Source organism: Cygnus olor, chromosome 4 (genome assembly GCF_009769625.2).
Source record: "Cygnus olor isolate bCygOlo1 chromosome 4, bCygOlo1.pri.v2, whole genome shotgun sequence".
In the NCBI taxonomy this organism is placed as follows: Eukaryota; Metazoa; Chordata; class Aves; order Anseriformes; family Anatidae; genus Cygnus; species Cygnus olor.
The window spans coordinates 29,416,761-29,429,888 of NC_049172.1; the positions used below are offsets into that span (position 1 = coordinate 29,416,761).

Here is a 13,128-nt window from a genome sequence, read left to right on the forward strand (position 1 = left end):
AAATTCAGCCCCACCCTCAGAGACACTCAACACAATCTAGTCCAAATCTTTCCCAGCAGAGTCATACCCTCTGTTTTGCTTTCTGGTTGTACTGCTACCTCTAGAAGCTCTTTTAGCTTCTCTCTTTCTTTCACAGGCAGAAGCATTCATTTTCTTTCTTGCTTTTTTTGTGAAGATGTCAAACCAAATAGTGAAGAACTCTCTCTAGTATGTTCCATAGCCAGACATTCCTGAGCTTTTTGTTTCTTTGCTCCTTCTCACACAGATAAATTTCATTCGCTGTCACTTTTCTTTCCCCAAGAGTAAGGAATGCTATCTGGGTCTTACTTGGATAAGAGATAACCGTTGAGATACTGGATTAGAAGGTATCTGTTTAAATGAGTTGCTTTTTCTTTCAGACATTAGCATTGACATTGACGTTAGCGTTGACTAACTTGGGTGGTTGGTTCTTAATTGGTTTTGTAGTTTTTTTTTCAGATTTTTACACACTTCATAAATGGAATCCAGAAACTTAGCAATGGGTCTTGGGGATTACATTATGTTCTGGAGAGCAAGTCACTTAAAAATGAGTTCTGCCATATTTCTTACTGTGATATATAAATTAGTTGTAAATCTATACTTAGTTACTGCAAAGTTAACAGTGATAAAAATTCTGAGCAGAACAGATGGGGGCAAATCCTGTAACAAGGTGGGGAAAAAGAGTTCAGAAAGTTAATGGCTGGGACAAGAACCCAAAAGTTGTGGTACATAAAGACTGGAATATATTGATGCGTGGAGATGTCCAAAAATTGATTGGCTAAAGTTTGGAAGAATGCCTGAAATGGTGAATTTAAGAAAGTGTGTTTATTCTGACAAAAATATGTTGTGTGTCTTGGTCAATGAAGTCTTGATCTCTGAAGGTGTTGATGTTGAGTGATTTGTTCCAGTCTTCCCTATAGTACTTTGTTTCATATTTACTTGTCAGCCAAGTTCTGATATCAGAGACCATCATTTTTATGATATCTGTTCTTTCTGTATTTTCCAAAACTATGATTGTATTTTCCCAAACAAATTATGTTTTTCCAAAACAATGATTGTTATTTTAAATAAAAGGACTAAAAGGAGGGAAAGAAATGGTTAATTCATGTTTAACATATCAAGAAAAAGTACCCTTTTTTCTGAAGAATAAATAGAGGAATACTCCATTTTCTGTCATTATACTGTATTTCTTTGCATATAGTATGCTGCAGATTGTCATGTAGCTAAGTCTCAGAGTAAGACACAGATTTTGTTACCAGCTTTCTAAAAACTATTATTAGGTAAAATATAAACAAATGTAAATTTATGCTTTATAAATAAACATCCAAATATGCTGAAATGACCCCATAATCAGTTAGTGCAAGAATAAATACAGGTACAAAAGTTTGGCAACTGCAACGGACAACATGAAAAACACAGAGAAACTAATTACTTCCAACTTACATGACATAAGAAATGATTTTATCTGATCAGAGAATATGAATATACAAGCTGATAGACACTTCATTAGACATGCATTAGGCAAAACCTGGTTAAATCCGGAATAATTCTATTACTATGCAGCACTTGGCTCACAGGGTATCAGGGCTCCAAGGCACCCTCAAGCACTTATTGCCTCAGTGCACCCACGTATCCTCTGCCCTTTGGTTCAGGATCTTTCTTTAAGCTCAGGTCCTTGCCTGAGCTATGGAGTATGTAACCCTGTGCCCATCCCAGTCCTTTGCTAGCCCCCATGTTTTTGCTGGACTTGAAGGTTGACCTCAGCCCTGACTGTCTGTCACCTCACAACTTTCTGATGATCACTGGGCTGAACCTGTTAAATCACCAGTCCTGCTTGCTCTGCGGGGCTGCACCCTTGTTGGTAATGAACATCTTACAGTGAATTTGCTGGGTAGTCATATCTGGCATTTATAAGTTATTTCAACAGCTAGATCAGTAAATCTGGCAGATGCGAGTAGATAAAAGAAAGTTCTTTGTATTTTTTGCTTTATTTGATAGCACAACCAGATGCCCCACAGAGGTCAAGGAGGTTCTGACGAGTGGTTCTCTGAGGACCATACATAAATGTGAATGACTAACCATATCTCTGAAGATAGACTCCTGGCAAAGGTACTGTTTAAAATAATATTACATGAAGTATTAATTAAACACTAGAAAAAGGCAGACTGCCTAATCTCCTCCAAAGGATACATCTGAGAATAGTTTAGACCAGTGAATGTGGATGGCAGGTTGTACTCTGAGCTTTTAAGTCTATGTGGTTTTAGTTCATTACCTGTTGCCAGTTTGAATTCCGCTTGAATCCAGCCAGAAACATTGTTTCCAGAAATCTGAATTTTGTGTCTTGGATCAGGTTTCATTTGTTGAATGGACTTTAGATGGTTGGTAATCTCGTATGTGCCTTATCACATGAAACACATGGAAAAACAAAACTAATATGAACTTTTTGTTCTGTAGGTGACTCACTGATACTTTAAATTTTGGGGGGAAGAAAAAAAAAAGAAAAGGAAAAAAAATATATTTTTTTTCAAGTAAATAAATAAAAAAAGAATTAAAAGAGAAAACACATTTGAATAGCATCCAAATTCCTCCTTCCCTCCTATCATTTTCCTATTTTTGTTTTTCATCTGAAATGCTATGCATCCAATGAAATCAAATGCAGAGGGGAAAAAAGAATGCTGTTATTTTTGTTGCAGTTGTCTGTTCTTGTGTATGTGCAGACTCAGGATATGAAAAAGTGTTTCCTGCTCTGTTACCTTTCACAATTTGGTGTAGTTAAAAATATCCTGTTTACTTTCAGGAGAGGCATATATGTTATCTTTGTAGGTGTCATTTGTAGGAATGATTGGTGGGAGAACTGACCTGAAGCACAACTACATATCGAAGTGATTACAAATCAAGTAAAAGGAAAATTTAGCAGTCATGTAGACAATTAGATTAATTAGCCAGCCAAATAGTTGAGTCATTGCTGAGGAACCATTCTTCAAGGAATAGATGTGCATAAAGCAAGCTGCTTTTAAAAACAGAATGAGTTTTATTATTTTATCCATTTCATTTTATTTTAAAACCAGTTAAGCTACATGACTTTACTTTATCCATATATACAGAGTAATTTACTGTTTCATTTATCAGGTCATAAGGAGTTTGTGTGTGTGTGTTTCTTTTTTCAGAATTTAGACAGGCAGACAACAAAGGGTAGTTATAATTAAAGCCTGCAGAGTGCTATGGACATGCCCAAAGTGATAGAAATGTGAAAAAAAAGAGATATTAAGGTATTGATTGAGATGACTCAGGAGTTTTGATTAAAGCATCCATGTAAGTGCTTTTCTGGATGTGTGCCAGTGCACTTAGCTGTTCCTTTACTGAGAGCTCTCTAGTAAAGCGGATCTCTCAGACTACAGTTGACACAAATCCTTGCTATAGTTAATCCTGGCAACTAGAGCTGGGACTAAACCAAAGTTGTTGTTTCAAATATCAGTGAATCTGTGGAGAATTCAAAACTGGAGTAAAATTTGAACTTTGCTATTTAGCTCATCTCTAATCCTGAGAGAACTGCTGTGAGCCTCTGATGGATAGGTTCCAGGCAGTGCCTGTTGGCACCATCCAAATGGTGCAGAACAGCATGTGTTTCTTTGTCTTAGTGGAAGTGTAGAGTTTGGTTACATGCAAGGTCAAGGTCCTGCACCCAGACACAAATACAGATCTGGTGAAGAATGGATTGAGAGCAGCTCTGAGGAGAAGGACCTGGGGGTGTTGCTTGATGAGAAGCTCAATATGAGCCAGCAATCTATGCTTGCAGCACAGAAAGTCAATGGTATCCCAGGCTGCATCAAAAGCATGGCCAGCAGGTTGAAGGAGGTGATTCTCTCTCTCTACTCTGCTCTCATGAGAGCCCACCTGGAGTACTGCGTTCAGCTCTGGGGCCCCCAGCACAAGAAGGACATGGACCTGTTAGAACAAGTCCAGAGGAAGGGCGCAAAGATGATCAGGGGGCTGGAGCACCTCTCCTATGTAGAGAAGCTGAGGGAGTTGGGGTTGTTCAGCCTGGAGAAGAGAAGGCTCTAGGAAAACCATATAGCGGCCTTCCAGTACCTAAAAGGGGCCTACAAGAAAGCAAGAGGAGGACTTTTTGTCAGGGAGTGTAGTGATAGGAGAAGGAGGAATGGCTTTAAAGTAAAAGAAGGGAGATTTAGATTAGATATTAGGGCAAAATTCTTTATTCAGAGGGTGGTGAGGCACTGGAACATGTTGCCCAGAGAAGCTGTGGATGCCCCATCCCTGGCAGTATTCAAGTCCAGGTTGGATGGGGCCTTGGGCAACCTGGGTTGGTGGGAGGTGTCCTTGCCCATGGCAGGGGGGACGGGTGCTGAATGGAAGGGATCTTTAAGGTCCCTTCTAAACTAAGCTATTCTATGCTTCTATGATATTTCAATGATTTTTATTTTACTTATGGTAAAATGCTCACCTTTACCTATAATACTTTCCCATTTATTTACCTATCTATTTATTTATTTATTTTATGGCATGTAGATTTTCATTTAGGCAGTTAAGAAATTCATGAAAGTGTTAAAGTCTGTGTACTTCACTTTTGTTCAATTAAATGTGAAAAAGTAATAACAGTTTTTCATCAGAAACATTAAAAAAAGTTGCATTCAATATTATTTAAGGTAACAATGTTTTTTTCTTAAAGAAAGGTTCTTGAACTTAAACAACGGAGCTTGAGTAGAAGCTTTAAAGATTGAAGCTGTGAGAGCTTTCTAAGGAACTGAGAAAACTCTTAAACACTTGTTAAATGAAACAGACTACTCAACTGCAAGTATGACTGAAAGATTTTAGAGCTGATCTTTTCCTAAGATGAGAGTTGGGACTGTATATATGAGAATTATTTTGTTTTTCATCATCACCATCTAATCAGGAACCAGTAAGATATTTTCCATAACTGTGCAAGGTTAGATACATTATTTTCTACAAACTTAATAATGTATGCTTGTCTACTTTACTTTCACTTCATCTGTGTTACTTTTTCTGTGGTAGACTAAATTTAACATTCTTTATAAATTAGCAGATTACCAGAATTTTAATCATAGCCATAGAAATTCTATACAACATATCCGTAAGTGATTTAGAGAAAAATGCTACTTGAAGAAACAGAAACATTTTCAATATTGAGTACCAAAATTATATAAAACACTGGTTTTAAATGAAGCACACAGAAATGTGAATCATGGTAATAAATTATCTGTATTAGAAAACACAAGTTTTTTTTTAAATAGCTATAAAATTCTCTTGTTTCTATCAACAGTTTCTGTATGACCATGGAAAGAGGAAAAAATATATTTCTTATTAAGAATGTTTTTTGATTTAAAATATATTGTTATAACTTACACAATCAGTAACATTTTACTGAATTTAAATCTACTTGTTTTGTGGTAGGTTTTTTTGTTTGTTTTAGACAAGTCAGAAATTAGATCCATTGCTCCCGAATGTTGCAAAAACTTTTTTAACATATTGCATATATTAAATTTCCAAAGCATCTTTGAGTTGTATCATTTCCTAGGAAGTTATTCAATTAATCTGTATAGCTTATAGGTGAGATCACTGTTCCAGTATACCCAAGATAGTAGAAGCAATGAATCATTCATTCATTTTTAAATAATTTGCAAATTAGTATTGGAGAAGTGTAAAACCTTAACAAGATTTTTCCTTGTCTAAAGCTTGCTTCTTATTCTGAAAGACACTATTTTCTTTAGCTGATATACAGTATAATTATTGTTGGAATTAATACAATTTTAACAGGATATAATATTCCTAAACCATCTTGAAATAAATATGCATATTCTGGTCTAGCCTGAATGTTATGAAATATTCAAGATGTGACAGTAAATGCTTCAAAAGGTAGTTGTGTTCTGGCACTCTAGTAATTGGGTTCATGAATTGCTTCCAATAGAAATTTGAAAGTTGCTTTTCCTCTCCACAACTAATTTCACCAGTGCTCATGGAAAAAAATGATATCTTCTAAAGATTGTTTAGGAAAATTAATCTGCTCATACAGAAGTGAAATACTGAATTTTTGATGTTTTTTTCTTTTCAATGAATAAGACAGGTATCTAGTGACATATGTAATTTTGCAATATTAATCTAACAATATGTGCAGCATTTTAGAGCAAATGGGAATACTCAGAGATATAGTACCAGTATTTGTCAAGAGAACTCCCATAACTATGTCTTTCTTCATCTATGGTAAAAAGAACTTGAGAATTTCTTGTCGGAGAAGTGGAGAAGATGCACAGGGAATGATGCTGTCACTTGTTTTCTCCTGCAAATAAAATTGTCTTTGCGTAATTAGTGAGAACAATAGCACTATTTACTAGTGAATGACTATTAAATGCATCCTCTGGAAATATTCATGGTTTTGAGGAAAGTAATACTAATTTCTTAGATGTTAAAGATGAGATACTACTGGGGTGTGAAGTATCAAAACCAGTTCTGTTACCAAATTATGAATTAAACAGCAGAATTTTCCAAACACAATCCCAGAGATTCATTAAAATGAGCTTCAGTGTTAGAAAATATTTTACCTATTCTTGAAAGAGGGACATAGGAGATCCTAGAAATCACATATCTTCGGTACATAACTTGGTTGAAATAACAATTTAAAAGTCAAATTATGAAGTATGATATTACAAAGAGATTAGTTTCTATAAGGGAAAAAAATGTGCCTCTAATTTAATGTAGTAGGGTTCCCTGAAGATGTCAATAAAACAGAGTGAAGGAGATAGATAGACATGTCTAAGCTTTCAAAAACGCATTTTGCAAAGTCTTTCACGAGAAGTCATTGAAATGAACAGCTGTAAGTGGAGAGCTAAAATTCTGTCACAGGTCAGAAGTGGGATGAAACATGGAAAACAAAGAGCCTGAATAAGTCATCATCTTTGAAGAGGGTGAAATGTTAACAGTGGTATGTTTGAATATAGTAAGAGAACCACTCTGGTTTAATGTACTCTTAGCGTTAATGATCTGGAAGAGAGACAAAATGAGCAAACTACTGGCCATGGCAGAACAGTTCCCAGTGCTGGCAATATTCTAAATATTCTTAAATATCTTTGGATCTATAATTAAGATATCCCTTCACTAAAGAACTAAAGAAAACAAAACTCTCATGTGTTTCTCAGTATCAGCTAAAAAAATAAAAAAATGTAGCTGTGTTTCAGAATACAAATGCACTGTTCAAAGAGAGTACCATGAAGTTACTTTAGGCTGACTCCTAAATTTAATGGTAGGCTTTGCAGCTGATAAATATATACATGCAACATATATTAGTTGCAAAATTAGAGATCACCATGTCAGAAGCGTTTAGAAAACCGATTGACATTCATTAGTAACACACTAGTAATAATTTGAGTTAACAATTAGTTCTTACACATTATCAATCTTAATTATTGCTTATTTAAAGAAGTCAGTCCTCAACATTTCTGCCTTAAATTAGTATACAAACCACAAAGCTGATATTACATGGTTAGTGCAGATGGCAATGGCCATTGATGCTTATAGCCATCAATGTGGCCAGGCTTTAGAGCTCTTCTGTGAGTGTAGCTGGAACCAAACCAGGCATCTGCTTTTTCCTCCCCCAACACTTCGATCTTTTCCTTTTATAAGGCAACTGAATTCATAGAGAGTTTCCAGCTCTTGGGCTCAGTCCCTGGGTTACACATTTTTGGGGATGTTGCTTTGTCATGGCATGTTCTTTATTCTGTTGCTCAGCTGTTATTTCACATGTTGAGCTGCTGCAGCTTAAAGTAATATCTGTCCTGCCAGCTCTCAACATTGCACTTGAGGTTCAGAAAAAATTAATGATAAGCTCTTCTCAGCCTGCTTAGTGCATTTCCACTTCTATAGGAGAAACAGGCTTCTGCTTTAGCTGCATGGGATCCAGATTTGCTAAAGAACTTAGGTATTATTTTAAAGGTGAAGTCATACCCTAGGTCTGGGCTCAGGTTCCTGTTAGAAGAAGCAATTATGCATTTTTTGTGACAAGGCCATTAAGACAAATATATAAACCACTCTGACATTACAAACTATTAATAAATTAATGAAAAAAGTCTTACCTCGGGATGTATGGTGATTACAAAAGTGATAGGGACTAAGACCTACTGTGAAAGATGGAGCTTTCAGAAAGTTAATTTTTCTCCAAATCATCTGGTCCTGACTATAACATATTGAACTCTGATGTGACCGTTTCTATGTTCTTACAGAGGTCTGTTTCACAAATAGTTATTGATATCATTTTCTATGCTACTTTTCACTGCTTTCACTTTGCTGTCACATTCATTTTACCATTTAAATAAATTCAGACCACATCCTATCAATTAGAGTTTAAGCCTCTATTAAATACTAAACCTCTTTTGACAAATATGAATTTTGTCAGAAACACGGAAAAATTATTATAATTTTTGTTTATTTTATTTACATTTGTTATTTATTTACCATTTTATTTACTTATTTTAAAATGAATCATATTTATTACAAAATCTTAAATTTCTCCTGTAAAAATCACATAGGTATCTGTCTTGAAATCAATGGTCATTTGGTGAATTCAATTTTTAGTCTTCCTGTGAAGAATGTTTAACTTCATCTTTTTTGCGGGCAGGAAAAATGCACAACCAACACGAACATGTAAAAATAGGAGGAGGACAAGGCATGCAAAAATCTTTCAGTTCATGTGATTTCTGTATAGTGTCATAGGAACAATCTCAAGAAGAACACCCATGGAATAGTTGTTTCGAAAACTCACTGGAGTTTCAATTAAACTAATAAAAGTTATTTTCAGATTCCAAGTTAACTTTAAGCATATTTAAATGAAATATTACTAGATCTATAGCTGTATGGCATGGTGCGAGAAAATCATTCAGTGTATTAATGTAATCCAGGAACTAAATGCAATATAAACAAAGTAGCAAAGTATATTCAATATGCAAAGCTGAAAATTACTGTTTACGTAGTGCTGGATGCAAACCCACTTGCATTCAGTTAGCATCGTGTTTTGCAGATAGATCACTGAGTGATAGTTTGATACTAAACTCTATGAAAAACAGTGGACAGTCTCCTCAACATCTGTAATGTCATCTGGGGGGAAGGCTTACCTCCTTATTCACCTGTAGGCAGCAGAGATGCAGTGATGTCTGCAGAGATCCTGCCAGCAGGAGAAAAGAAAACAGCAACATCAGAATTTGTTTCTTCTGTTTGTAGGAAGAAAAAAATATATTTTTTTTCTTAAAAGTATTTTAGTTTCTCCAAACAGGACTTTTTGCAGTGAAGGATATAGGAGTTTAAACTTAATAGGTGAAATCCAACTCTTCTTTTTTTTCCCCCTGTTTAAATCTGTACTTTTAAAATGATTTCTGGTCTCTGTGTTTTTGTATCCATAAACATGTGTATGATAATCATAGAGATGTTATACACATTTATGTTTGCATGGAAAATCATAGTTATATTATTTTGTAATTAAATAAGATACATGTTTAATAGCTGTATAAAGTAAGCAACTTCATTGTGAATGCTTGGTATGTTTTAGCTGACAAGGAAAAGATGGAGGTCATATCTTTTAATCACTAAATCAAGATTATTTATTTATTTGTTTACTTTTGTAAACAGAGAAAGAGCTCTGCTGGTGTATATGATCAGCTTTCTCTCTTCTGGGCTCTTTCCTGTGCCCCAGATTCTCCTGCTGTTGGGACTACCTTCTCAGAGGTGGGTTTATTCCAGAAGTGGTATGTGCAGCTGATGAGCAGTACACAACAAAATACTGCAAATCATATCTTTCTGGGACAATGAAACCATACACTTGCCATCATGCACACAGATGAGTAAGAGCAGGTAAGAAATGCTGAAAAATTCTGGACTGGAAGTTGTGTTATTTTTAACTTGCCTTCAGGAAACTACAAGGGAGATTTTTTGTTTGTTTGTTTTTGTGGTTAAAGTGTTTTAACTCTTTTCCTCTAGTTTATTTTGACTTCAGCCTCTTGTGTTGCTCTGTGGTAACCTTGATGTTTCCTCTTATTTAAAATAAATGTATTCTATTTAAAGAGGGTATTTTTCTCATTTCTGAGAGTGGGGGCTTTTTCATTATTATTTATTGAGTAAACTGTTTACAGTAGTAGATACGGTATTTCTAAGAAGTGCAAGACATCTAACAAGTAACACTTCCATATTGACAGGTGTTGATCTCTGAATGCTGAAAAGACATGCTCTGCAGCTATTTCAGTGTACACATACAAGCATATTTATAAGGATTTAGCAATGTGTCATCACAATATCCTGAAACAGACAAAATTTTTCAGCCAGAAGATTAGTGTTTTGCCTCTAGCAAACACCAAAGTAAACAATATAGGTATAGACATAAAACTAATCAATAACTCCCACCCCTCTAGTTCCACAGCCAAAAGGAAAATAGAGAGGACATAATACGTAGTTTGCCTCTTTCTCTAGCATCTGTTTATGGTGACATTTTGACTAATGCCTAATGCATGAGTAATACTAAAGTTAGAGATCCAGCAGTTCACATCATTGGTGCAGCCAGTGTGCACAGGAACGAGAAAAGAGACACAAACAGAAAAAAATCCAAGTCAAGATAATTTGGATGTTATAACATTTCTCAGGCTGTTTCCAGGAACTCAGACATCTTAGGTGACATTTTGAGAACAGTCCCCAGTTTTTTCGAACTGAAAGGATTCTGACATTTTGTCTAACTGAAAGGAGGAGCAATTTTTTTTTTCTTAATTAAATTTTTGTTTCTGTTAAAGTGCAGCTTTGATTGAACTGATGTAAAAAGAAGAACCATAGTACCCTGCTTGCTCATGCTGAACTCAGCCATTTTAGAGCAGAGAAAGATTTAACGGAGGCCTAAATGCCTTCAAAATTATTAGAGCTGAAAGAAGGCTAGCATTTCTCTCAATTAAACTTTTTCTTTTATTAAACCCTGACACTTTGATCATTTTTTCTGTTCATTCGCAAAATAAGAAGAGCTCTTATTTTTTGGTTCTCCCTCAGGATCTGCCCTTTCCTCTCATGAAATAATGACAGAGCTGTTTCACCCCTTTCCACTTGTGAAATATTCCTAACAGGAGGATTTTTTAACAGAGATGTTTCTGCCTATTTGAAGAATAATTTAAAGACCAGAGAATTCTGTCATTTTTATCCCAACATCTGATGAGAAACATTTTCATGCTTGAAAGGAAAATAGTAATTCTATTTACAATATTTCTTCTAGTAACACTTCCAGCAAATAATAAGTTGTAACTCAGTAATTCTGATCAGCTGTTTTTAGAAGAGGTAGAGCTATCTATGTATTACCTCATAAGAAACAAAACTAAACAATTGCTTTTGGGAGTTTTTCTCTTTTTTTAAAAAATTTATTTTTTTATTTTATTCAAATGATTTTACCTTACCTTCCACAGTCTTTTCCTTTGCAAAGGACATTAACAGTAAAATTTAGCTGTGTGTCTCTTCTTCAGTATCTCTCTAATGAAGAAATATCATTGCAGTGAACTTCTTATCTGAAAGTAAAAAGCTTTATTGTCAGCTATGTACAACATTGTATGTACTAAATGACAGCTTTTCCTATGTTCTCCCCCTTCCTCTAGTTGTCCATTAGAACTGTTTGTACTGATATTTTAATACAATATTCTATTAAGATCTTCCTAGTTATGATGCCATGATTAGGCAATTCTATCTAGTTTTCCCTCAGGGACTTCAGTTAGTATCTCTCATACATTATAAATAGGGAATATTTTAGCAGATAGTTGTTACTTGTCCCCCACAGCAGATTATCATTTATTCTCTAAGATGATAAAAGACAAATTGCACTGCAATATAAAAGTTAATTAAAGCAAACATTTTGATAACTCTTACGCAAGTCATAATCACGTTACTGTTCCAAACCCACAAAACTGAGTTTGGTCTACCACATATGTAGTAGATAGAATGAGGAAAAATAATTAGTTTTATGGCATGTGCTTTCAAAAATGTACTTAGTATTAGAACTTTTCTTGTGCTCTTGTCTTCTAAATTGCAATAGTGAATTCCTGTGAGATTGACAATTTGCAGTGGTTAAAGCTAATAGAGCTATATCTCTATACACCCTTTCAGATATAATTCTGTGTGTTACATTCAGCCCGTATACTCATATGACAAACTGTTTCAATTTCTTAAAACCTTGGGATTTTCTTTATTTCAGTTCTCTTTAGCCTTCTGAATTGTTTTTTTCTTTTGTTAGTTCCACCCATTTCTTCAGTGGAGCAACTTCTGTCTTACTACTGTTGATTCCTTTGCGGGGACTTGAGAGTTAAGTTGTTTAATACCAGTGTAAGCATCTTCTCTTATCTGTGTTATGGGTCCCAACTGTTCTGCCCTGTCTACAGCTATGGAAGGAGTTAAATCTTCTCAGTGGGTACTGTCTCTGTACAGCAAGACTCTTCTAAACAGTAATAAAAGCTGATGTAGACCAACATTTATCATAACTAAATTTCTGTATGTTAAGAATCAGTCATGCAGTTCCCAGTCATACTAATCGTAACCATTGGGATCTTTTTTACTATACTTGCTTCATTTAATCATTTCTTGAAAAAAGCCTTTGCGGATGTGATAGATATCCTGTAGCATGTCATAGAAAATTGCATTACATCTCATGTAATACTCAAAAAGCTTCTAGAGTATGCTTTTTTTATACATCTTAGATTTTTGTACCTATTTCTATAGATTCATATTACAGACCTATGGCAAATAGTTTCAGTTGTACTAAATTTTAAGAGACCTTTTAACAAGGTGTGTTTAAAGGATTAGCATTGATATTATGTATTATCTAGTCTCTTGAGGTTTATAATAAGGGAGTATGGATTAGGAAATATTCCAGGAGTAAGTAAACTGTTCTGCACTAAGACTGTGCAAGCTCACTGTGCACTAGTTTCCCTCTATAAAAGGTGTCCAAGAGTGTGTTGCCCTCATCTGGAGCGTAGGTTTAAACCTGAAGGGCATTACTTTGAAGTATGTTATCATGCATCCATGTGATCCCTTCACTTTCTGAAACAGGAAGCAATCAACCAATTACATCAAAGTTAT

At 35.0% G+C, this 13,128-nt stretch overlaps 1 long non-coding RNA gene across 12 annotated transcripts in view; it reads left to right on the top strand.

Annotated features, from left to right (window-relative positions):
* The first annotated feature begins 262 nt into the window (after positions 1 to 262).
* LOC121069595 overlaps positions 263 to 13,128 on the top strand; it is a 67,087-nt gene continuing 54,221 nt past the window's right edge. For 8 of the 12 annotated variants that reach the window (XR_005819523.1, XR_005819515.1, XR_005819517.1 and 5 more), the window contains exons 1-4: positions 263 to 365; positions 2,017 to 2,127; positions 4,706 to 4,963; positions 9,667 to 9,888. This is a non-coding gene — a long non-coding RNA (uncharacterized LOC121069595). The remainder of the gene's footprint in view (positions 366 to 2,016; positions 2,128 to 4,705; positions 4,964 to 9,666; positions 9,889 to 13,128) is intronic. The other 4 variants (XR_005819519.1, XR_005819514.1, XR_005819521.1 and 1 more) reach the window with 4 other exon arrangements.